Source organism: Nycticebus coucang, chromosome 17 (assembly GCF_027406575.1).
Source record: "Nycticebus coucang isolate mNycCou1 chromosome 17, mNycCou1.pri, whole genome shotgun sequence".
Taxonomy (NCBI): Eukaryota; Metazoa; Chordata; class Mammalia; order Primates; family Lorisidae; genus Nycticebus; species Nycticebus coucang.
This window is the reverse complement of record NC_069796.1, coordinates 82,051,839-82,078,790: the sequence shown is the minus strand read 5'-3', so window position 1 is coordinate 82,078,790 and position 26,952 is coordinate 82,051,839. Positions and strand designations below refer to the sequence as shown.

The window sequence follows — 26,952 nt, the reverse complement described above, 5'->3', positions numbered from 1 at the left end:
ATCTTTAAGAGTTTTCCCCATACTTTCTTCTAGGATTTTTATAGTTTCATCACTGGGCTTTAAAGCTTTTATCCAGTATGAGTTAATTTTTGTGAGTGGTGAGAGGTATGGGCCCTGTTTCACAACCAGATCTGGACAATTAGTTCTACACTTCATATAGAAACAGAAAAGACCTCAAAGAGCCAATGCAATCGTACAAAATAAGAACAAATCTGGAAGCATCACTTTACCAGACTTCAGGCTATACCACAAAGCTATAGTGATCAAACAGCATGGATGGTATTGGCATAAAAATAGAGACATAGATTTATGGAACAGAACAGAGACTCTAGAGATTAAACCATCCTCATATTGCCATTTAATCTTTGACAAAGCAAACAAAAAGCATACACTGGAGAAAGAATCCCTGTTCAATAAGTGGTGCTGGGATAACTGGATAACCACATATACATTTTAGAACAATCTTTACTAGTCACCCATCATTTCTCTTCAAACTCTAGCCTCAAGAAACCACTGATATACTTTTTCTGTCTGTATAGATTTGCTTATCCCAGGTATTTCATATACATGGGTAGCATGATGTGTGGATTTCAGAGCCTGGCTTCTGTCACTTAGCATGTTTTCAAGGTTTATCCAGGTTGTAGGATGTGTCAATACTTTATTCCATTTTATTGCCAAATAATGTTCCATTGTATGGATATACCACATTTTATTTATCCATTCATCAGTTGTTGGGCATTTGGGTCATTTTAACTTTTTGGCTATTATGAGTAAAGTTGCTGTGAACATTATTGGTTTACAAGTGTATGTGTGGACAAATGTTTCATTTCTCTTGGGTAAATACCTAGGACTGGAATTACTGGATCCTATGGAAGTGAACCATTTGAGGAACTGCCAGACTGTTTTCCTAAGTCGTTGCACCATTTTCCATTCCCACCAACAGCAGCGTATGACAGTTGCAGTTTCTTCACATCCTCACCGTTTGTCATCATCTGACTTTTTATTCTAACCACGCCACCCTGTGAGAAGTGGTGGTTTATCATGGTTTAGTTTGCATTTCCCTGATGTCCAATGATGCTGCATGTCTCCTCATCTGCTTATTGGCTATTTGTTTATCTTCCTCAGAGAAAGATTTATTCACATCTTCCGCCTATTTTTTAATTGATCTGTCTTTTTATAATTGATTTGTAAAAGTCTATTTCACATTCTAAATACAAGTCCTTTGTCAGGTATATGATTGGCAAATATTTCCGTCCATTCTGTGGTTTGTCTTCACACTTTCTCGATGGTATCTTTTATAGCCCTGACGTTTGTGTTGGTGAAGTCCAGTTCATCTATTCTTTCCTTGGTTGCTTATGCCTTTGGCATCATATCTAAGAAACTATTGCCTAGTCCAAGATCATGAAGATTTACACCTATGTCATCTTCTAGGAGTTTTATCGTTTTAGGTCTTATATTTAGGTCTCTGATCCACTTTGAGTTAATTTCTACATACACAGTGAGGTAGAGGTCCGCCTTTATGCCTCTGTGTGTGAATATCAAGTTGTCCCAGCATCATTTTTTGAAAAGACTATTTATCCCCATTGAATGGTCTTGGAGCCCCCATTGGAACAAACAGGATTTAAACACTTTATTGATTGCAGCTGCCATGACATAGTCTTTGGTGGCCCAGCTGCCCATAGCATTGGGAGGCCTTGCAGGACTTTTTATTGAGCTATCTCTGCCCCTCACTGTCCTGTGTATTTTTGGGTGAGGATGGGAGTGGTGTCTGCTCCAGAGAACCCTCTGGAGGGCAGATGGTTAGAAATGGGTCAAACCTTTTACGTTGCCATACCTCTCTCCTCAGTGAGCCTGGTGTGCACAGGCAGCTGCCCTGCTTCACAGCCATGAGCCTGAGTGCTCCTTGCTGCCTTCTCTAAGCTGGTCTTGGGTAAAATGACCAGATGAGGTATGACAATTAAGTTCATGAACTTGCCAACATAAGCTTCTGTTGGCAGAACTGCACAGAAAACGCAGTCCTTACTGAGTTCATAAACTTGGTATATCAGCGTCTCACAGTTGTGTTCATGTCACCATGTGGAAGAGTCTTGCTGAGTGGTGTGCATTATTGTTGTTGCATGTTTTTGTGTGCCATTGTGAGAATGTCAGAACTTGAATTAGAGCAATGAACAAACCTTAAATTTCTTTTTAAACTTGGCAAGAAATCAAGTTTATGGGAATAATGCCATGAAGAAAACAGCAGTGTACAAACAGATTAAATGTTTTTCTGAGGGGAGAGAACACCTCACTGATGAAGAGAAGTCAAGGCAGTCAGTGATGAGGGTAAATGATGGAAATATTGCAAAAATTCATCAAATTATACATCAAAACCATCACCTGAGTGTGAGAAGCATATCAGACCAAGTAAACAACAACAGAGAAACAGTTAGAAAAATCTTAACTGAAAATCTTGACATGAAAAATGTGTGGCTCTTGTATGACAACAATGGACCAGCTCACACTGTCACACTGTCTGTGAGGGAGGGTTTAGCCAGGAAACAAATAACTGTATTGGAATAGCCTCCCTACTAACCTCATCTGGCCCCCGGTGATTTTTCCTTTACACAAAGATAAAGGAAATATTGAAAGGAAGAAATTTTGATGACATTGAGTACATAAAGGGTAACAGGACAGCAGTTCTGATGGCCATTCCAGTAAAAGAGTTCCAGAATTGTTTTGAAAGGTGGACTAGGCCCTAGCTCCCCAAGGGGAGTACTTGGAAGGCGCCTATTCAGTAATGAGGTATATGGCACTTTTTCTGGGATGAGCTTGAGAACTTCATTGTCAGACTTTGTGTGTCCCACATTATCAGGATATTCCCATTTATGCCTGTCTTCCCACAAATTAGTCAACCCCTTCCTCTTTTAAAATGTCTTAGTCTGAATGACAAATTATATATATGTCACCCTTGTCATCGAGCAAGGCCTGAGGTGGCAATGACATCCAACCATGAGTCCCAGGCCAGCCTTTGTGGCCTCCAGGAGCTTTGAGAGGGAGAAGGAAACTCTCACAACAAAGTCCTCAAAGCTTCTGCAGGGTGGTTGGGTTCACACAGAAGCAGGCTGAGCAGAGCACGAAGCCTCTGCCCGCCATGCTGCTGGCCCTTCAGCGCAGCTGCCTCCCTGGTAAGCCTGTGGGAGCAGCAGCAATGGAGAGCTTACCGGTGTCCTGGCTTCACTTCAGAAAGGGTCAGGAGGGCCAGATGTGGCTGTCCCTGCCCAAGCCACTTATGTGTGCCCGTCCCAGGCATCCAGCTTTGCATTTTCACATCTGCCTTAGGCTCACCGAGGCCAGGAGAAGCCATGTGATGTGGAGCCCTTGCCACTCTCCCGTCTCTGCCCTCTGGAGGAGCCCACAGACAGGAGGGGAAAGATACTTAAACATATGATGGATGCAAATCTAGTCTACAATTAGCAAAAGAAAAAAAGATGAAAGAAAGGAGGGAGCAGAGAGGGAGGAAGAGAGAGAGAGAAAGAGGAAAGAAAGAAAAAAAAGAAAGGAAAGAAAAAGAGAAAGAAAAGAACATCCAGGCAGCAGAAGAGTAGAGCAAAGAGAGAACTCATTTAAGCAGCACCAGCAGGTGCGGTCTGTGGGGAGGGTGCGACCATGCAGCCCCCACCCAAGGTGGGCACTCTACCCTGCAGACCTGTGTGAAAGTCCAGCGGCATGAATGAGGTCTGAACTTTTCAAGCAGTTTATCCTTTAAATGCAACTGAACAATCACTTTGACTAAATGCAAATGTTACTATTTGCTCTGATCTTTTCTGTAACTGTCACATTGTGACAAAATTCCCTCATGGAAAGGAAAGGAGAGAGGGCTTCCCCAAGGAGGTGGCCAGGAAGCTATGTTAGAAGGAATGGGCTTACAAACTCGATATAAAGCAAAGTACTGAGGTGGTGGAGACGTGGCAGCCAGGCTTGGGAAATAAAGTAAGTCCGAGTCATGACGTTTCGATTGCCCTGGTAAGGGATGTGAATTTTAGCCTTTAGCTAGTGATCCCCAAATCAGTGTCCCTGGAGCACCTGATTCCTGAGATGTCTGGGGACAAAGAATTTCAGAGTCACAGAAGTTTGGGAAACCTCCTGTACCATCCCCTCCAAGCCCCGCCTTAGAGAGTTGCAAAGATGTTAGCTTACTAAAGGGCCTGAGAAGTCCTGACTCAAGTTTGACTCTGATTACTCAGCACTTCCCTTGACCCACACTGCGGCCTTGATGTCCTTTGGGAAGCACAGAGTATGCAGCAGGAGCCAGCGCAGGCTTCAGTGAGAGGAAGTGATGAAATTGTAAGCCAGTGATGGGGGATAGAGTGGCGGTGGCATGCTGGAGGGGGCCCAGCCACTGCCCAAGTCAGAGGGTCTGCCTGAGCAGGTACCTACAAGTCTGGGAAGGGCCCAGCAAAATCACCAGAGAAGGAAGGAGTCTGCCAGAGGGTGAGAGAGGCAAGCAAGAGGGCAGCGGGGCAGCAGCTGCTTGTACAGGTGCTCCTGCTGCTGCTGTTGCGACCCACAGACTCCCTCCTCCGAGGCTGTCGGCAGCCATGCTCCCTGGGCTTCTTTCTAGCACTTGGAAAGAGCAATTGAAGAGCCAGAACGTGCTTATGTTCAGTAAGTGCCTGAGCTAACCCTGAAGGCTGCAGGTGTCACCTGCTTCCAGTAGGGCACTTCTGGCCGTTCTTCACCTTTTGAGATGAGGGAACGGAAGATTAAATCCAATACGCCCTTTGCCATCCTAGCCCCTAAATTCTTAAACAGAGTCGTGACTAGCACTAATAAAAGCCCTTACATTTTAGATGACCTGCTTATTGGCAGGGGACTTACATTTCAGGGATCTCTTAAAAAAATATCTGTAAAAGGTGTTTCGGGTCAGTATCAGAGATTCTGAGGCTCGGAACACAAAAACATAAAGACTCTGGCAGGTGAGCCTAACAAAATGCTTAAACCAGCTGGGCGTGGTGGCTCACGCCTATAATCCTAGCACTCTGTGAGGCCAAGGCAGGAGGATCACTTGAGGTCAGGATTTCGAGACCAGCCTGAGCAAAAGCAGAACCCCTATCTCTACAAAAAGCAAAAATCAGCCAGAGGCAAAGCATTGCTGGAGCCTAGGAGTTTGAGGTTGCAATGAGCTGCGATGATGCCCTTGCACTGTAGCCTGGGTGACAGAGTGAGACCCTGTCTCCAAAAAAAAAAAAAAATTACACTAGGAAGACAGCACGTTTGGTGGACACGCAGAGAAGTATTGGGGTGGGTGGGCGGCCATGGCTTCTGCCTCTTTCTCTTCCCACTCAGTGATGTATCAATTCTTGTCAATATGGCTCTACTCCCAAGTCTTGGCAAAAGGCCTTGCCAGCAGGCCTTTTCTGCAAGGCCACTGGGGCCTCCAAGGACGCTCTTCCACCCCAGGTGTAAAAGCTGGGGGAGAGAGGAGTGGGAAAGTCAGGAGGATGGCGCAGAGCTAGGATGACCAGCACTACGGGTTGGGAGAACTTGGACTTGTTCACTCATTCATTCATTCATTCATTCATTCACTCCGAGCATTTCTTGGACCTTATCTTTATATTCATGTTGGGGATGAAAGGAAAGGAGTTATCGGTCCAAAGGGGAGGCGGCTAAGCAAACCCTGAAGTACACTCTGCTGTGTCTGCAGTTCCCAGCCCTGCCTGGGGGGCCGTGTGGGTGGGAGGCTGAGCAGGGGACAGGAGAGCAGTAGGAACAAGCTGGGTGGGCGGTTTGGGGAAGGACACTCTAATGGAGGGGCCCCCTCGTGCAAACATAGAGGCTTGACCCAGCAGCATCTTCAGGACCTGCAAGTGGATCAGTTTGACCAGAGCTGGAAATTTGAAGGGCAGGTGGTCGGACGTGAGGCAGACAGGTGGGGGGGTCCAGGCCCGTGGAACAGGGGTGGGGGCTTGATCACTGGGATAAAAAGTGTGGCTTTCCTCGGAGAGGCTGGTTGTGGGGAGCCTTTGAATGTTCTTAGGGTCATTGTGAGCTGTCAGCAGCAAGACAGATAAAACAAAAGAGAAAAGAGGGTGATTTGCTTCAGAACGTGTGAGGAGAAGCTGCCACAGTGAGAAAAGAAAATGAAGGTGTTGACAAGCAGGTCAGATAGGAGGAAGGCTTGATCAAGAGATGAAGGCCAGAGCTGAAGTCCAAGAGCAAAGCTGAGGTCAGGATGTGGACACTTACAACACCTTACCGGGTCCTCAAACTACAGCCCACGGGCCACATGAGGCAGTGTGATTGTATTTGTTCCCATTTTGTTTTTGTACTTCGAAATAAGATATGTGCAGTGTGCATAGGAATTTGTTCATAGTTTTGTTGTTGTTGTTTTTTTTTTTTAACTATAGTCCAGCCCTCCAACGGTCTGAGGGACAGTGAACTGGCCCCCTGTTTAAAAAGTTTGAGGACTTCTGTTTGGAAGCCACGCAGGTGTCTGATGATAACGGGTAATGGCCAAGTAAGTTACCAAGAGTTACTGCAGGGGCATAGTAGTGAGCCACTCAGCATTACGGCAGAAGGCTGCCTCACCCACAGCCAGGACATGGGTCTCACGGTCCCCTGGGCTCTCAACACCCAGGAGCTGACGCTTAGCCCTTTCCACTCCTAGAGCCCAGGGTGTCTCCTAGGCCATCTGTGCTGCTGACACTTCCCTGCCCCTGAGCCAGCAAGCTGTGGAGGTAGGGGCATCCGAGGAGGGAGAAGCCCCACCTTGTCAGTCATCCTCCCACACATGCCCACATGTCTCTGGGTCAGCAGGCTGGAGGCAAATGGCCAAAAATGGAAATATTTGTGCTAGGTTGGTGGGATTGTGGGTGGGTCTTATTCCTAAAATTTCCTGGAATAGCATATTGCCTTTTTAATAATAATATTGAAAAAACACACCCACACGCACAGAGAGCTCTGGATGGAACATGAGCTTTCGTTTTTGCAGCTGCCAATTAATGCAGCTATGAACTTGTAAATTCCATGCACCCTGCTTTTGTGTGCTTTGATACTAGATGATCAGGACACATGAATTTTCATTTCCCAAGAAATGTCAGCTTTCTTATGAATGTAGGGAAAATCAGTAAAATACTGAATGAAATCCAGGCTAAAATGGATTCAATACATCTCTTACAAACCCTGGCAGCTGACATGGGAACTTTCTGATCCCGGAGGTCCCGGTTTTATTATCAGATGCCTTTGAAGACGAGTGTGGGTGAACTTAGCTCTTGCCTCCAGGGAGCGGCCACGTTGGGTTTAATGTTTCCTATGTCAGTTTGCTCTGTGAACCAGGGTATGGGTCAACATCAGACCAAGATGTGGCAGATTATTTGGCTAGTGCCCACAGATAGCAAATCCTCCCAAGGACACAGAAGTAACTTCCTAATGTACACCTGGCCAGGGTCACAGGGAGAACGTGGCTCTCCAGGCTCTGTGCCCGTCCACCTGCAGAGAGGAGGTGGGCGAGGTTCCCAGACCTCGGAGATCCTGGGGATGGGATGGGCTCCTCTCCTTGGCAAAAAAACTGAGTCAAGACTTAGCAGAAACTTAGCCATTTGGGGTCATTTTCTCCCAGCCTACTGACGTGAAGACGTGTGGGCATGTGGGGAAAAAATGTTTGACAAAGTGGGGCTTGTTTCCCTCCCTAAACTCCCCACCCCCGCAGTTCACAAGACCTGGCTCCTAGGAGGGGGGGACATAGCCCTGCCTGGTGTGAAGACCCCTGGGCATGCCCCGCAGTACTTATTCCCCACCTGTGACAGCACCAGCCCAGCCACCAGTAAGTGCCACAGAGGAGATACCTGTCAGAACCTGCTCAGGCTGCAGAGTCAGAGCCTGTGGTGTGGGCTAGGCTGGACAGCCAGGCGGTCTAGCTGTTAAGTGGACACGCCAAAGGAACCCAAGCCTCTCTACCCATTACCCTCTAACCTACTGGTCTCCTCCTCCTAATAGACTTTTCCCAGGTCTCCTGTTAATTTTCTTAACACTGTAGGACAAGGCACAGCTGTTCCTCTCTGGGGAGATTCCAAACCCCAGGCTGTTCTGGGACATTCCCAGTGCAGAGTGCAGGTCTGGGCACTGTCAGGTGAGCACCCCCAGAAGCGCCCACTCTGACTCCGACAGTCACAGCCCCAGGAGGCTCCGAAGTCTGAAATGGGACACATTTGAGTCTGAATCCTGGCTCTGCCTTCTCTGAGCCTTAATTTTTCCCATCTGCAAACCCTGACTTGAGAAACAGGTGCAAAATCAGCTCAGGAGAAAGGAAGGGAGTAAGGCACGCTGGCCCTGCACAGCGCCTGGCAGAGGGACTCCGTCCCAGGCGCGGTCCTGAGGGCCTTCCATGTGTTCCCCATAAGGCTGAGGGCTCTGGGGGCAGAGAGGAGGAGTCTGGCTTAGAGAGCTGTGCCTTGTCTAAGACCCGGATGAACATCTAGGGGATTTCCTGAGGCTTCCCCTCACATCAGGACTGAAGAGCTGACACCTCGTGAAAACTGGTTTATGAGAACACAGCCAGCCCAGGTGGAGGCATCCGTGGGCCTGGGTTTCCATAGCTGGATCCGGGTTTGGGAAACAGCTGTAGTTGGTGAACTCTCTGTACAATGTGATCACTAGCCCAGCATGCTTGTCTCAGCTCCAGTCTGGCTTGACACTGCTGTCATCATGAATAACTTTTCCTTTTAAACGGTGCCATCCCCTAACCCTGCCTCTCACTCTTCTCCCTGATCAGCCTCTTTTACCGTCACCCCTTCTGGAGATGAGGGGTCGCTGCCGAGGGCTGCCTGGCAGCCTTCTGGCACAAGATGTGGCTGAGGTTTGCACAGAAGCCACACAGTGAAGTTTTGGTTCCTTGTGTCACACATGGTGTGGGCTCTTTCACTGGCGGGATGGGTGACAGTCCTGCTGCACCGACCAGCTGTCCACTTGACCTTCTTCTCTTGCTTTCACTGCATTTGTTACTATCTTTTCTGATGTTCTTTTTGTCTCTGTTTTCTTTTCAATTTCTCTCTTAGGGTTTGCTTTTACTGTGTCCAGCATGAGGCCCTAGGGAACCTTTATGTCCTGGGTTTTCCTGGAGACTCAGGCAGGCGTTGAGACACCCCCCACGCTCACCCCAGGAGGCCCCACTAACACTCTTCAGGACCTGACTGCTCACGCCGATGATACCCTTGGATTATTAATGTCGTTGTTGTGGTAAAATACACATAACATAAAATTTACCCTTCTAACTATTTTGAAGTATACGATGCAGTGATGCCCGGTCCATCACAGTGTCGTGCAGCTGCCACCACTGTCTAGTTCCATGACACTTCCAGTCACTCTCCATCCCTCCGCTTGCCCTACAAATTCACTTTATGTCTCTGTGGGTTTGCCTATTCTGGACGTCTCCTATAAGTGAAGACTGTGCAGTATCAGGCGTTCTGTGGCTGGCATTGCTCACTTCGTGTGGTGTTGTCAAGGTTCGTTCACGTTGTCACACAGATCAGCCCTTCGTTCCTTCTTTTTTTTTTTTTGTTTGTTTGTTTTTTGTTTTTTTGTGTGTGATTTTTGGCCGGGGCTGGGTTTGAACCCACTACCTCCGGCATATGGGACCGGCGCCCTACTCCTTGAGCCACAGGTGCCGCCCCGTTCCTTCTTATAGCTGAATAATATTCCACCATGTGGGGCAGCGCCTGTGGCTCAAAGGAGTAGGGCGCCGGCCCCATAGGCTGGAGGTGGTGGGTTCAAACCCAGCCCCGGCCAAAAACTGCAAAAAAAAAAAAAAAAAAAAATTCCATTGTGTGGACAGACCGCTATTTGTTAATCCGTACATCAGTTGGTGGCCGTTTGGATTGTTTCTACCTTTTGATGATTGTGAATAACGCTGCTGTGAACATTCCTGTATGAGTTTTTCTTTTTGGTTTATTCTTTTAAATAATAACATTTATTTGATTCATTGAGCACTAAATGGATTTACATATTTTATCTTCAGGGAACTCTATGAGGTTGGTCCTATAGGGATCTCCATTGTATAGATGAGAAAACTGAGTCACAAAAAGATTAAATTGCCCGAGGCGGCAGGGTTGGTGAGTGGAGCCCTGTTCTTTTTTTTTTTTTTTTGAAAAGATTTTTGATATATTTAAGTGACACTTTATTCACACACACATATATATAAAAGCTAATTATACATTGCAAAAGATTTATAAGAAAGGGTTTTTTTTTTTTTGGTTGTTTTTTATTGTAGGGGAAATGAATGTGCAACGGTTCCTTTTAAAATAATTTTCTTAGGTAAAGATATGTTTTCATGACAGTAGAAAATAAATCGATTCAGTTACCTACCAAAGAAATAAAATATTGATGTTACCTCCTAAGTTAAACATACCTGGCAATTCTTAACTACTTTCCAAAAAGACTAAGGAGCGAGGTAAAAAAGTGTGGATTTTCCATCTTCCAAATGATCAGGCAGAAAATACAACCCATCAGCTACAGAATTAGTAATCGCAAACCCCAATGCTTTTCCATACTAGGTACTGTACATAATTTACACACCACAATTCCACATTTAACCAATAAATGAGTTCCATTTAACCCTTATAAACTATGAGGTGATGCCTACTATACTTTTTAATGGCTTTAGGCAAGTAATTGCAGATATAACAATATAAATGCTGATTTCCTAGATGTGACAAGTGCTAAAAAGAGTTTTCAGAATTACATTAGATACTAATGACAGACCTACAGAGGCTAATTTTAAAGTGCCTATCAGGGCATAATAAATCCTGCAGAAGCCTCAGCCTCTGCAATATCATCATAGGTTAATAGCTTGACAAATCATAAACTCTGAAAAAAAAACAAATCATAAACATTAATATGGGACAATCTAAGAAAAAAACTGTTCAGGTGGCATCCAGTTTCTTATACCCTGTTTCCCCGAAAGTAAGACAGTGTCTTATTTTAAGGTGTGCTCCCAAAGATGCACTAGGTCTTATTTTCAGGGGACGTCTTATCTTTCCTGTAAGTAGGTCTTAATTTCGGAGGATGTCTTATTTTCGGAAAAAACAGGTAGGCTTCTTCAATGAGCGTTAACATGTTCTTAATCTGGGAGGAATTACAAAGAACATCCAAGTCCTTTAGAAGAGCATTCTGGTTTGGAATTAGTGTCAAAATTTCTTTCTGAAGTGTGGGTGCTTTGAGACTTTTCTGAAAAAATTCTGGAAGAGAGAGTCCACTAATACCCATTTGAAGCACTTGTTTTAGTGTCTTCTTTTCCTCTTCTACCCCACTTTGCAGAATTTCCATTTTGTTCTTTAGGCTCTGAATATCCTCAGTCATCAGTTCTGCAGTCTCTACCTTTTTTTCTATTTCTTCCTGCAATAACACCAGACCTTCTTTCTTAGCTTGCTCCCGTGCCCTTTCCACATCCAGTAGACTTGACACCTGAGTTAAACCCTTCAGCTTTTCAGGAGGGACTTTCAGGGTTTCACAGATTGTAGCAATCTTTTTTTCAGTAAGTTGAGATGATACTGTATTTCTTCTTTTTCTCGACTACTATTACTCAAAATTGTTATTATTACTGATTCCATTATTGTTTGCAAACGCTCTCTGCTACTCTTTGAAACTGGTTGCCAGGTTTTCCTTTTGTTGGGTGCTATCTTTATCTGTTTTATATTAGTATGCTTTGTTTGTCCTTTAGAAGACAGATGGTTTGAATGATTTTTATTTCTTTTTTTTTTTTTTTTTGTAGAGACAGAGTCTCACTTTATGGCCCTCGGTAGAGTGCCGTGGCGTCACACAGCTCACAGCAACCTCCAACTCCTGGGCTTAAGCGATTCTCTTGCCTCAGCCTCCCAAGTAGCTGGGACTACAGGCGCCCGCCACAACACCCGGCTATTTTTTGGTTGCAGTTCAGCCGGGGCCGGTTTGAACCCACCACCCTCGGTATATGGGGCCGGCGCCTTACCGACTGAGCCACAGGCACCGCCCGACTTTTATTTCTTTTTCCTGTGTTTCTAACCTTTTTCTCTGACAACTCTTCATCATCATCAGTTTTTCTTTTTGAATTTCTTTTTAACTGTTGAGACTTTTTCTTGGAAACATGTGGCTTATCAGGCATCTTGATCACTAATTTCTCAGAATCCCTTCCAGGAGCCAAGCTCAGGATAATTCGCGACCAAACAATCCAACATGGAGCAGATCCCTGGAGCCCTGTTCTTACATTGTTGATACTTGGATGAGTTTGGTCCTGACATCCCCTCTATCCAGGCCTGTTCCTCATGGCTCTAATGTATAAACCATTGGTGGGTTCCAACCAAGTCATGCTCCCTGGGTTCACAGTGGGGACCAGTGTATACCTGGGAAGCTGTCTGCCCACACCACAGCCCTGGCCCTAATGACATGTGAGGAGCTACAGTCAAAGGAGTCTATACCTTTGCACCTGCAGCTCCAGGCCCTTCTCTCTCTTCTCCTCCCTCCCACTGTGGCTAGTCCCCAAACTGGCTGCAGACTTGGTCCTCTGTGCCTCTATCCAGACTGTCCTCCCCACCAGGGCTATGCTGTCACCCCCATCCCCCAGTGCATCCTGTAAGGCCTAGTTCAATGTCACTTTTCACTCATTTGGTCTGGTTTTCAAAATGTTGTAAACCATTTCATTGTAGAAATTAATACATTTAAGATGATGAATAATAAATGAAATCAACTGCAATTGAACAATCAAAACTTGGAACTCTCGATCAGATGCTGTGGATGACAGTGCTTTTTCCCCTTTAATGAAGGGGGAGAAGGAGGGAGCGAGGGAAGGAGAAAGGAAGGAAAGGAGGAAGGAAAATATGAAAGAAATACAAAAACAGCAAAAAGAAACCCACAAAAAATAGCACATACACTGGAAATTCAAGGATGTTAAGTTTTGCACAGTTATGCTCATCCCCTCACTAGGGTCACCTGTGGGACACAGAGTTGCAGTTCCACAAGCATTTGGAACCCTGCTTTCTGTGGCTTCTACAGATAAATAGAATGGTTTCTCAGTGGTAAAAAGGGCTTTGGGAAAACAGGCCAAATACAGAAAGTAATGTCCATCAAAAGGGGGCATGCGTGCATAGTTCACCGCAGTTCACACTGTACCCATCACTTGTGTCCTTGTGGGGTTTGTGCGGAGGCAGCAGAGAAAGGAGCCCTGAGTCCGTGGAGCCTCGTTCCCATTCTGACCTGAAGCCATGGGGCCTCCCTGACCTTCAGTTTCTTCATCTATAAAATAACCAGATTAATCTAGATGGGTGGTTTCTTTCTCCTTGTTTTATTTTTACTTGCTTTTGTTTTTATAGTTCTTATCTTTGCTGTATTAATTATAGGAATAATATATGAATTATTGCTTATTTTAAAAAATACGAAGAATTAAATACGAGAATAAGTCAAAATCTACCTTCATCCCTACGAAATCCCTCTCTCCAGAGGTCCCGCTCTTACTAGATGGGTGTGGGTCCGTCCAGGATTTTCTCTATGCATTTGCCTATACATAGTGCATGTTGCAAATATTTTTACATCTGTTTCACTCTTCTGATTCCAGTGTCTAGAACAGGGCTTGGCTCATTAGATACTTCTCAAGTTTTTGTTGTTGCATGGTTAAATGAATAAGTTTTGTTTTGTTTTTAGCTGAACGCTGTGTCGTAAAGATCTGTTCGTTTTTAACTGCCCCATAAATATACAGAAATTTAATCAAACTTCTCTGGTGCACGTTCACAATATTCTCCAAACCCTTTGAGCTTGATACATGCAGATTTCAGAAGGGAAGCCCCCGAAACCAGACAGGCTGGTGTTCCTGCAGTGAAATGTATAAATATGCCCCTAAGTAGGATAAATAAAGTCTATAAACAGCCTCACATCGGTCTGGCTGGCCTCCAGATGAGAACTGCCATAATTTAACATAAACTTTTGGGGCTTAGAACTTTCTGGACTGTGGGTGAGAGAAGGGTGTAGGACTCTGTGTGAAGTCTGTGCAAACATTCCTACCTGTTGGGCAAACTTGGCCAAGTCTGGGTTTTCCTCTGTGTCACCCCGTCGCTACCACTCGTTCACCATCTCTGCCCTTGAGATTTGGCAATGAGGGTTCTTTCCTCACCATGGGACGCGTGGCTTTTCCTGGGAGGCTGCAGACCTTAGGCATGTGAGGCTGCTCCATCCCACAAACATCCCTGCCTTTCTGAAGCTTGGGTCCCACGCAGGTGTCTTCCTACTTAAGGAGGCCCACTTGCCAGGGACAGGGACCACCAACCTCAGGGGCTGTGGGAAACCCTGAAGTGGAGGTGGACTGGATGTCTGTGCACACTTGTGCATTTTCCAAGGGCTCCTGAGTCTATAACCCTTGGAAGGCTACCATGGTGGTTCTTGAATAAAGCCCTTCCCCAGGGACCCCTGTCTGCCTCTCTGGCATTTTCTGTGCCCTTTGTTGTGGGCCCCAGGCTCCTGCCACACACACAGGATCACAGCTGCACTGGACTGTCCTCTGCCTGGCCTGGCCTCCTGCTCTTCCCAGTCTCCCACCTCATCCCCTGTCAATGGCCTCCCCAGCGCCGAGCTGTACCTATGACTTGTGCACACCATCTTCCACATTCCCTCACCTGGAACACTCTCCATGACTTCCCAGTCTTCCGCAGCCAGGCCAGCCAAAGGGTGGAATGTGCTGGAGGTGGGAGGCTGGTGGCCTCACCCAGTGGAGGGTGGAGCCACCATGGATCTAGGTGGGGTGGGGGGAGGGGGGACTGTGTCCAGGGAAGCAAGGTGGGAGAACCATGGGACCAGATGGTTGGGTGCAGGGGCTGAAGAAAAGACAAGAGTCTAAAGACTGAGATTTCTGGCTTGGCTGTGACTTTCCATAAGCAAGCTGGTTGAACCCACGTCAGAATTAGTGGGTTTACCCCATCTATGAAGCTTGTCTCCAGAAGCCATGAGGTAACTTAGTCTTCTGGAGATAGGGGCCAGAATTTCACTTCTTAAATGCCATGTAGTCCAACCCTTCCCTCACTAGGAGCAGGGAGGAACATATTTCCTTTTGCACAGGCAGGGAAGGCAAGGTATCCTGTGTTCAAGGCAGGCAGTTCTGTATCTGACAGATGTGAAACTTCAGCCCAGTACGGAGACTTCTGTTCAAATTATTTAATAGTAGTCCTACTGACAAATAAGTCGTTCCTACCCTCTGCCAGACACTGACTCTGGCATTTTCCTATGCGTTACCATCAGTTTCATGTGCCCAGATTCCTGGCAGAATAGACTGTGGGGTGGTCACGTTTGTGGGGACCTCATTCGAGAGGTGATTAGAAGATAGTCTGTGTCCTGTGGCTCTTGGTGTGACAAATGGAGGGGGCCCTTTAGGAGCATAAGGCCTTTCATGATTATGTCACGAGAGGCGTCCTGCTGATGTTTGCCTTCCACTCCTGGTCCTGCTAAGTCCTAGTTTATCCACAAATTGTGCTTATCTCTAGATGTAAACAGGACATGACTTACATGTGGGGGGAGCTGGGAGATTCACAGGTGCATTTAGACGGCTCGCCACCCTTTATACAAATATTCAGCCCTGCCGTCTACTAGCTGTGTGGCCTCGGGCAAGTCCCTTAACCTTACTGAGCTCAAGGGGCCTATCTTGCAGGATTGCTGGAGAATTAGAGGTGGTGTATTTAAGGTTTATAACTCAGCACGTGGTTCACAAACAGCAGCTGTGGTCATTTGCCATCCTGTGGTTAGAAGCCTGCAGTCACCTATGTAGCACAAAGGGCACTGGCACCAGGCCCTGCTGGGCTTCACTCTTGTGTTCCAGCTGGGGTTCCTTGGGCCAGTTACTTAACCTCTCTGAGCCGGCATTTTCCATCTGAGAAATGGAAACGATAATACCCACTTCTCAGAGATGTTATGAAGACAGTTTTCCAACAAACCTTTGTTGAGTGGCACCTACCAGTACAATGAGAGAACTCCTAAATACTGAAGCAGACAAAAATTCTTGATCGGATGGGGCTCCCATTTATCGAGGTGGACAGACAATGAACGATAAATAGAATAAAGTATAGCGTATGGTTTTTGAGAAGATAAAGCCACGGGAAAGAGGAATGGCAGATGAAGGCAAATAACTGGGATGTGGAGTGTGCAGGTTGAATTGTTAAATAGAGTGAGGAGATGGGTCGAGGGAACAGAATATTTGAGCAGAGACTTAAAGCTTAAAAGTGGTGATCACGTGGATTTCTGGGGAGACAAGGTCAGACAAAAGGGCTGCCTCAGTGAGACCCTCAGGGAAGTGGTAGCCTGGCATGGTTAAAGTCAGTGGGATAGAGAGGAACAGGGCGGGGACAGCAGGACACGCCAGGTCAGGGTTTTCCGTGGGCCCTTTGAGATGTGGCTTCCACACTGAGTAAGACAGGAAGTCGCTGTAGAGTTCTCTGAGAAAAAGGCTGAGTTCTGACATGGCAGAATCTCCCCTGCCTGCTGGGCTGAGGACACTGCTGGCCAGGGTGGGTGCTGCAGGTGGGTGGCTGGGGCCGCAGAATCTCAGACTGGGGGTGACAGTGGAGGGGCTGTGATGTGGTCAGATTCTGGATATATCCGTAGGGGCCAACAGGACCTGCCAGCAGACTGGCTGGAGGCGGTAGGAGAAGAAGGGGCTGAGAATTGCTCTAGGCCCACTTGAGGCTGAGCAAGCTTTGTGACAGAGCCCTACGGCCATAGTCAGTGCTGCAGATTTGATTTAATTTATTTCTTCCCCAAACTTTACCAGGGACCTGCTCAGGGCTAGACCATTATAGCAACCTGCAGGCTTCTTTGTTTTCCTGCCCTGAGTAACTGAGGTTTTTGCACGTAGCTTTATTGTGGGGTGATTCACATGTCACACAGTTCACCCATTTAAATGGTATGATCCAGCAGTTTTAATATAGTCATAGATAGGTGTATTGCCACAGTCCGTGTTAGAACATCTTCATCACCTGATGAAGAAATCCTGTCTCTTGGGTGGCGCCTGTGGCTCAAAGGGGTAAGGCACAGGCCCCATATGCCAGAGGTGGCAGGTTCAAACCCAGCCCTGGCCAGAAACTATACAAAAAAAAAAAGAAATCCTGTCTCCTTAGCCATCACCTTCCCAGCCCCTCCCCAGCCCGACCACCATCAACCTGTTGTCTGTCCCTGTGGGTTTCCTTCTTCTGGACACTTCATATAAATGGAATCACATCGTGTATGGCCGTCTAGGCCTGGCTTCTTTCAAGCTCATCTTTGTTGGTGCAGGTAGCAGTGCTTTATTCCTTTTTGTGGCTGAATGATATTCCAGGGTGTGCAGAGACCGCATTTTCTCGCTCCATTCATCAGCTGATGGCCATTGGGTTGTTTCCAACTTTGGGCTATTATAAGTAATACTTCTGTGAATGTTTGTGTACAGGTTTTTCTTGTGGGTGTATGTTTTCCTTTCTCTTTGGTTATTTGTTAGTGGGTTATTGGGTATTTGGGTTACTGGGTTATTTTGACCTCTGATTCCTCTAGGAGTGGAATTTCAGAGTCATAAGACAGCTCTATGTTTAATTGTTTGAGAAACCGTGAGGCTGTCTTCCAGAGTGGCTGCACCATTTTCCATTTCCCCCAGCAGTGGACAAGGGTTCCAATCTCTGGACATCTCCCTAAAACTTGTTGTTATCTGACTTTTGATTCTAGCCATCCTAGCAGGTGTGAAGTGGTGTTAGCTAACAGGTTTTCAGTGATTTATAAGGTCTGACACCTTCACATGCATTCTCTCATCTAAATTCTTACCAGGGCCCATGAAGTGGGTGTTGATCCCATTTTATAGATGAGGAAACTGAGGCACAGAATTGGAAGAGCTGGGATGCAAACCCAGGCAGTCTGATTCCTGAGCCCATGATTTTTACATTTAAAACTTCACAGAGGGGTGGAGGGCATGCTTATAAACTAGGGTCCGCAAACCAACATGATAGGAGGTGGGTAGTGATCAGAAAGTGTGGTAGCAACTATGAGGTGTAAGGGAAGTGCCCATTGAACTGGCTTGGAAGGGTGAGCAAGAGTTTGTCAAGTTTGACGGAGATGGATGGAAAGGTACTTCAGGGATGGAAGGGTGTGCAGGGGGGGTGGTGTGCAGAGGCTGGGAAAAACAAAAGTCTGGCTGCAGTTATCACAGGAGAAATTGGCCATACCCGTGCCACTCCTCTGTTAATACATTTACTATTCTGTTATTCACTTCAGCAGAATATTTTAGGTCACTTATCTCAGTTCTTGTAGAAGCCAGTGGGTGCTGAGAATTATACCCTAGAGGGTCCACTTGATTAACGTGGGCTGACAAGTTACTGGGGAGCCTTCTGGATATGGAAGATGGACAGGCTGGGTACCCTTCAAGAACTCTTCTCCTGCCCTCTCTTCCCGCTCCGCCCATCCTGCCTCTCCTCAGGTGACAGTCCTGCTGAGGTGTGTCTAAAGGTAATACTTCCTCTCTGGTTTGTCACAAGGTGCCCTGCTCTGACCTTGGCACCCACCCGTCCCGAGGGAGGCGGCCCCTCCAAGCCAAGGATGGCAGGAAGCAGGGTGAGAGGTATTTGTCAGGATTATGCCAGCAGTGGGTTCTGTCCAGACTGGTCTCATAGGACTGAAACGTGGGCCGGGACACCTGGAGGGTGGCTGCTGGAATGGGAACTGTGGGGTCATTTCTGTAGCACCGCCAAGCAGGGGTCGCAGGCCGATCCTGCGCTCATCTCATCCCCACAGCCACTCTGTCTTGCTGTTGTTGCTGTGCACGTTTATAGCTGAGAAAACAGAGACCAGGAGAGGTGCCAAACCTGCTGGGGCCTAAGGGCACGGAACCAGCCGGTGTGTGGAGCTCAAGTGCACAGGAGAGATTTGAGGCCTTTGCTTTTTGCTAAGAAGGGTGATTTCTCACTCCAGCAGCACTCCCAGCACTGGCTTCTCCTGAGAAACCTGAGGCGGGGCTCCCACCTCCAGCTTGCCCCTCCCAGGGAGGGATTGAACCCCCCCACTCCCAGCCCCCCAGCGCTTTCCTCCTGTGCCGCCTGCTCTGGTTTTTCAGCCCCATTTTCCCCCTTTGGCTTTGTTTGTCCTTCCTTCTTCATTTCCTCTTGGCTGTGGATTTTTGCCTAATAAGGCTGGGGCCGACCCCAGCACCACAGTCAGCAACTAAGCCCTTTGCCTAAAAGCTCTAATGAGAAACAGAACCCTGGAGGAAGCTGCTTTCCCGCCAAGCCTGTAGATTGTGCCAGCGCTTCCAGCAGAGCAGGGTCCGTCCACTGCTGTCCCCTCTCCTGAGCAACACTCTCCCCAGATGCCCCCCAGCCTGCCTCACAGGCCCCTCCACCCCAAGTCAGTCCCTGTCTTTGGAGGGTTAGTCCCTGGTACCCAGTCACCTCATTTCTTCAAGAAATCAGAGCTGTGTGTGAAATCACCTGATTTTTAACTCTGAGCAACAAATCCATGTGTTTCGTAAACATTCTGCAGGCCAGACAAAGCACGTCTGAGGGCAGCTCTGGCCCACAGCTGCCATTGTGCAACCTCTGATCTAAAAATGGTACTGGGTTTGCTCTCAGAGACTTGGTCAGGTTTCTTTATTTATTTTTTTCTAAGATTCTTCTTAACCAATTTCCTAGACCTTCAGATATGGTTCTAGGGTTCAAAGCAGAATTGGAAGGATTTAACTCTAGGTAGTAATAGCAATACAATTAATGCTCAGAAACATTTCTACCCTGGGATTCACAGTGGGACTTCAGGGAACACTCTGGGGCAGTGGGGCAAGGTGGGGGCTGGACTCTGAGTGAAGAGAACAGAGAGGTTCAGCCAGGTGGCCAGAGGAGAAGAAGGGGAAGTCCGGGTGGGAAGCCTGCCATGCAGAAGAGACCACGAGTTCAGGGCTCCGTCATCAGGGCAAGGACAATCAAAAGCAGCCCAGTGCATGTGAGATAGGGAACTGGGAGCCAGGTCCAGGCAGATGCTAAGTCCGTCAGTCCAGGGAGTGCCCCAGTGGGAGGCCTGGGCCAGCTCTGCAGAGGGGCACTGGGGACTTGGAGTGTGACCCTGGACACACTGACCCTGGACCTGCAGCTGCCCTTCTTTCAGCTTTTCTCCTTGCTGTGCCATCCTAAGTATAAAGATTTCAGACTACAATGGATCTAACCATCGTCTGAATGTGCACACATCATTTTATCCCTCCTAGCCTATCAACATCAACAAGGGGTTCCAGCCCCTATCTTGTTTTGGGGGTGCTGCCTTGCTGACAACGGTCAAATCTATTTAGAATAAGGAAATAGAATTCTTTATCAATTCTACACAGAATGTTTTTCCTTTGACAGTTTTATTTTTTTAATTCATTTCTTTTTAATCAACACAAAAATTGTATCTGCTTCTAGTATACAACATGTTTTAATGGATGGATACATTGTTGGGCTGAATCCAGCTCTCAAACACGTGTGCATGATCGCACATAAGCACTTCCTCTGTGCTTGTGTGTTGAGAACACAAAATCTTCTCAGCAATTTTGAAGTATCTGTATCATACATTGTTACTAACTCTTTCCAGTGTTGTACAAAGGATCTCTTAAACTTAGTCCTCTTGTCTCACTGAAACTTTGCATCCTTTGGCCAATGTCTGCCCCGTCTCCCAACCAACCACCCAGCCCCTGAAGCCTCTCTGCTTCTCTTTCACTTTTTTAGCTTCCACGTATCAGCCACATCACACGGCTGTTTGTGTTTCTGTGTCTGGCTGTTTTCACTAAGCATAAAGTCCTCCAGGTTCATCCACATTCTCTCAAATGATATGATTTTCTTCTTTTTTAAGGCTGAATACTATTCCCTTGTGTACATTTACTTCATCTCCTTTATTCCTTTGACATTTTAAACACGAGGTAAAAAGGCACGCCCAAGGTCTATGGACCAGCAGCCTCGCTTCCTACGCTCTGCTGCAGTGGGCTCATGGTTCTGTATCAATGTGCAGGAAGAATACTTGATTTCCAAGTGTACACCAAGTCAGAAAAATGGCGCTCATTCCGCCTCCATGTGAACTTGCCAAGTTGCTGCAAACTTGTGGTACTTCCTGCCTGCTCCCAAGGAGAAGCAGGCGCTCAGAGAGAGGTGACCTGCTTGGGGCCAAATGCCCCTATCAAGCTTGGGGCTCCTGTCAGTTTAATTATAGAAAATGCACGTCAGCGCAGCAGCCCACATCTGGACATCATCAGACAACTTGGAACAAATGCCATCGGTTGTTTCCAAGCAGATCAAGCTAGTGCTGATTTATATTCCAGCGATACCCTGAGATAATGATTTAGCCACAGGGAAATTTTTGACGTGACCACAACTGAATTTTGCCTGATAGCAAATGGACTGCTTAACAGACAGACCAAAACCCATGCATAGAAGGGTCTCAAACCCATACCGTGTAAAACTGAGTGTCAACAAACATTCACCAGTGCCCACCCTGTACAAGCTGCCTGCAGTGCAGAGGCAGAGAGAGCAGAGCCCAGCCAGTGTGGCCAGGGAGGCCAGTGAACCAGACACACATGCAAAATGGGTTACTTGGGGCCTCAGAGGTGAGTGAGCCCCCACTGCATGGGGGAAGAAGGGAGGAAAAGGAGACATCTGCTCAGAATCCAAACCTTACATATGATTGTGACAGGCACGGGAACAGGCAGGGTGGGGGCGGGTGCTCCCAGTAAGTTTAGGGGCACGATGTTGTTTGGGCACTAGAGGAAGCTGGGATATAGATTGGGGTTGGACAGAAAACCACGGGGAGTTTTTCTAGTTGCAGTGATGTATTTTTAAGGGGGATGAACTGAAAGTGCTCTGTCGGGAGCAGGGTAGAAAACAGCCTGGAAGGGTCCATTGGCTGTGCAGACACAGAAGGGGCTGTGAACACAGACAGGTGTGAGAGATGATGGGGCCCAAATGGATGCCAGCCCAGGAGGACAGAGGCCACCCAGTGCTCAGAGGATGGAGGAGGTGAGTCCTGAGGGAACCTCGGGCATAGGCAGGGCCTTCCCTCTCCATTGTCTAGCCAAGTAGGGCTAGGAGCGGCCCCTTCAGCCAGCAGACAGTTGCACATTGACCCTCCGGGCCTGGCCTAGGCTGGGCTCTGGGGAAGAAGAGATGAATCAAACATAGCCCTGCCCTTGAGGACTCAGCCCTCCTCTTGGGGATTCACCATCTGGTAGGGGAGCTGGGGCTTTAATAGATGCAATACTTGTGAGGACACACACCACAGGTGACCACTGTCATTGAGGGGGTCATCTGAGCTGAGTTTGGCTGTCAGAGGAGGTTCTTGCATGCCATAAGGAGTGACTCAGCTTGAGAGGGATTTGAACTCAGTGTGTTTGCCTCCAAAGTCCTTGGTACTCCTGACCACAACCCCTTCCTGCCTTGATCATGGACTCCAGGTGTGTGCCCAGCCCTGCATGACCCAGGCTTTGCCCTGAAGAAGCTCCCGATGAGGCAGGGAGAACATCACAGGCTGATAATAGGGAGAGTTGACCCCAGAGGCGCATACCCCAGGGATCCCCCACCCTGAGCCAGGGAAGACTTCTGGGTGTGAGGAAGGTGACATCAGAACTGGGTTTGACAGATGAGGCCTGGCTTTTTAGGCACAGAATAGCAATCACACAGGTCTGCCCAAAAAAGCAAACACAACACACAACTGTTAAGGAGAAAAAAGGGGCATCACAGCCCCGGGGTAGATGCTGAGCAGGTGGTGGCGTGGTGTGGGAGTAAGCAGGTGGGCCCAGGTGGGCTCCAGGGGCGCTTGATGGCTGCCCAGAAGGCTAGTGCTGGTGGTTCTCTTCAATACCAAGAAGAAAGGGGGCGCTGGTCAGATCTAACGTGTGTGAGCCGGTGGAGAGAAGAAGGCCAGTGGGAAGCAGAGCCGTGGTCTGCCTGAGGCCATATGCAGAGATGGCAGAGCCTGGGACATCCTCTCCCCGTGCATAAAAGCGCAGCCATGCTTTCCCACACTCTGCCTGGACGGGATTCCTGTGAGCAGCTGGAGCTGAGCTGCAGTTATTTATCTAATGTTCTTGGATAGAATCCCAAGAAAACAATTTTGCCTATTAAAAAAAAAGAAAACACAAAGCAACATCATAAAGCCCACCCTTAAGAGAAGTTATAAAGATACTGTGATGGCCCCTATGGTTTATTTCTTCATTGAGTTATCTGTTTGTGCATCTGTTTATTGGCCCAACAGGATGGTCCCCATCGCTTAATGAGCTCAGGCTGGACTGATGAGGGCTGTGAAAAGCAGCAGCGGGAGCCCAGGCCCCAGGCTGGCGGTCAGCGTGAGGTGACGGGAATACTGACAGAGCTCACTGAAACTGGGGTCCTGGGCAGCAGGCATGAGGTGAGGGGGCTCCCAGCAGGGTTCGCCAGCAGAGTCACAGGAGATGGGGGCACTTTTTGTAGATCCAGGTGACTTAGGCCGACCCCAGAGCCTCTAGGGGTGGGGATAGGAAAAGCTGTCCAAGGGATTCTGCTGATTAAAGGTTCAATTGCTGGACCAGTTCCAAGGTCCTCCCCTCCCACCCTTCTAGAACCATAATTCAGAGTCTCTTGATGCTGGAGATGGGAGAGTCAGGATCAGAGAGACAGCCGTCAGGAGTGGCCGTAACCCCTGGTTCTGCAAGGTGAACAAGTTCCTGCATTTCAGGGGGCCTGGGTGGCCCCCACTTATGGGCTATTCCTCCTTCAACTTACCCTCCTGGGGCCCTGGAGCTGCCATCCCATAAACCAAGAGATTCGTATTCTGGAAATTAGGAAAGCAGATGTCAGGAGGTTCCACAACAAGCAAGGGTTCCTTTCATGGGTGGGGCCTGGGCGGGGAACTCAGACTTCGAGGGGGTTTGTGCTGAGGTGGCAGGGAGAGGAGGAGAGGAGCCCAACAGAGAACAGGCCCGGGGTGGCTAACACATGCAGAAAAGCACGCTCAGCTTTTAAAAGTTTGTTCGGCACAAGGACGAAGAGACACAAATGTGGCCAGGGACCCTGAGGCGTAAGGTTAACCGGCAGCGGGCAGAACCAAGGATGCCCGGCGTGCTGGGTCCAAGCTCCTGTTCTAGGTAGAGAGGTCTGACAGGGACTGTGGGAGGACCAGGAAGGGTGTGGTGGGGAGGGGCTTTCACAGTGCAGATGCTGCAAGCATTTTATAAATCCCGTTATGCGAACTGGAGCGTCTAGACCAGCAGTTCTCAACCTGTGGGTTGCGACCCCTTTGGGGGTCTCCTGCATATCATATATTTACATTACGATTCGTAACAGTAACAAAATTACAGTTATGAAGTAGCAACGAAAATAATTTTATGGTTGGAGGTCACCACAACTGTATTAAAGGGTCGCAGCATTAGGAAGGTTGAGAACCTTTGGTCTAGACCCAGGTGGGGTGTGCCTAGAGTGTGGAAAGAGCTTGCTAATAAATCATAGAAGTATTGCTGTGTCTTTGAGGAAGAACAGAGGATGATGGATGTAATAACACCATTACCCGTCCAGTTTTCAGAGGGATGGATTCTAGAAACACTAACGGGGTGAGCCGGAGGCACACCTGCAGCTGCCACCTACAGCAGATAAGGAGGCAAAGTGTGCATGAGCTCTGACCAGGGGGCAGTGAGCTCCAGGGCCTCAGGTCCAAGCCCTGACAGATCCAAGCTCTCCACTGATCAGGTCCGGGGAACGTGTAATCCCAGTACATTGGGACTTCAGATGGGTGTTGACAAAAATGTCCTCAAATTTCTTGTCTGTAGAGGAGACATTTGGACCAGAGTCTGGCTGGAAGTGTAGCTGGTTGGTTACTAGTCACACCAGTCTAATCAGAACAATGACTAGCTCATAGTGGCTCAGTAAATATTGAATGACTGTGTGAGCAAATGAATGAATGAGTGAGTGGGCTGCATCAGCCAAGAGATAATTTCCAATTTCCTTCTTTTGGACTATGGTTTTATACTTAATCCTAAGTCAGTTGTTTTCAACAACTTGAGGACATAAAATGTATACAGTAATCAGATTCACAGATGAGAAGAGGATGGTAGGTCACCATATCAGAGGACAGAATTAAAATGTGATAAAACCTTGGATAAGCTATAACCATGGGTCATAGACTGGTGCTCAGTGTGTGGGAGTTATGTTGTATGACTCCAGAAAATGCCATTTACACATTGTAGGGCACTGTTTTGTTGCCTGTCAACAAAAACTGGCTTAAAGTTTTTGATGCGAACTGGCTTAAAGCCAAAAATTTAAACCCCCCCCCCCAAAAAAAAACAAAACGAAAAAAATGGGCATGCAGTTGACTTGACTTTAGCAAGATGGATCTGGGTGCTCATGTGTGGCACTGAGGTTACCTCTTCCAGCTGGGAAAAGCAGTCTTCTCCACGCCAGCTTCATTTTCTTGAAGTGGAGTCTTCGAATCTCTAGCCTCTCTCCTTTCTTGAATTTTCACAAAAGAGACCCTCCCTTTGCTAGTAGCTCTAATTGATGTCCCATGGTGTGACTAGTAACCAACCAGCTACTATCAGCTGGACTTTGGTTCAAATGTCTCCTTTTCGGACATGTACAACTCTGAGCCAGCCATGCAGCCAGAAAAACACGAGAGCATCCATGGGCCAGGCCAAAGTCACCTGCTGTCAGCTACGGTGGGTGGGAGTGATACAGATGTGACAAATGCATGTGGACTGCTGGGGGTGGGGGGGTCCCCAGAGGAGAACTGAGTGTTGATGGCAAAGGAAGCAAGAAGGCTGAAGTTAAGAGCAGTTCGGTCTGGATTTGATGTGAGCCCAGCAGACAGTGTCATGCTCTGTGGTCCCACTGACATGCACAGCTGGCCAGGGCTCGGTGAGATCTGCCTCCACCACCACTGGGGTCCATGTTCGAGCTGTCATTCAAACCCACATGCCCCTAGCTCCAAATTCACTCTCCCTCCCTTCCCTTGAGCACTGGGTAGAAATCTGAATGGCACCTCCGTTGCCAGCCTCCAGGCAAGGACAGGACAGGAACAGGAAGGGTCAGTCTGAAGACCATCATCTGCCAGCAAGCTATCAGTTGCAGAGAGAAATGCTCGGATGTGTTTCATATCTCAGTGTCCCTGCCACATCTACAGTAAGGTCAGCTGGAGTTGGACTAGGATGTCTCCTTGTTGCCTGTAATAACGGCCCCATCTCTGCAGGGGAGGAAGAGAGAAGCCATCATACAAACATCTCAGCCCCTTTACCTCCCACTCAGTATTGATAATGCCTGTGGCTCCTTATGTTATTTCAGCTTGTAGCTTGCAGAGAAAGTTCCAGAGTGAGTTGGTGGGAAGATCCCTGGAGGGGAGGCAGGAATGTCAGGAGGAGGAGACTGGCCGCTGGGCCTCTGTTCTCTTCTGCAGATGCAGACAGTACCAGCTTGTGTCCAGGAGTGAGCACATAGGTGTGAAGTCTTTGGAGTGGCTGAAGTTATCAAAAGAGACAAGGGCCCAGCACAGAGTGGGTGACCCCAGGAGTGCAGTTGGAGATGGTTAGGGTTGGATATGTAGGGAAACAGGAATGCTCTGTGCAGAGGTGGTAGCTGCAGGAGGAGACCAAGCCTGGGAGCCAGGGCTAGATTGCAGGGGGAGAGTGAGAATCCCAGAGCATCAGTTTACTGTTCCTTAGGCCTCGTGTAGTTAACCATGGCAGTTTCTCAGAGTGAAGGCATGGGAGCATTAACTCAGTGTCAAGACATTGACTCCACATGAGAAAGGTAGAAAGGTCTTCAAATCCCTTCTAATATCCTTCCAAATGGCTCAAGAGATTGCTCACTTTGGCCCTAGTGTGTCTTTTTTTTTTTTTTTTATTAAATCATAGCTGTGTACATTAATGCAATTGTGGGGTACAATGTGCTGGTTTTATATACAATTCGAAATATTTTCAACTAACTGGTTAACATAGCCTTCATGGTATTTTCTTAGTTATTGTGTTAAGACATTGATATTCTACAT

At 47.6% G+C, this 26,952-nt stretch overlaps 1 protein-coding gene and 1 pseudogene across 1 annotated transcript in view; one reads left to right on the top strand and one right to left on the bottom strand.

The window, feature by feature from the left end:
- Window positions 1–26,952, top strand: part of COL23A1 (collagen type XXIII alpha 1 chain) — a 349,419-nt gene that overhangs the window by 187,602 nt on the left and 134,865 nt on the right. The gene's annotated exons all lie outside the window — the stretch shown is intronic.
- LOC128569218 (centromere protein Q-like) lies at window positions 5,343–12,112 on the bottom strand (annotated as a pseudogene).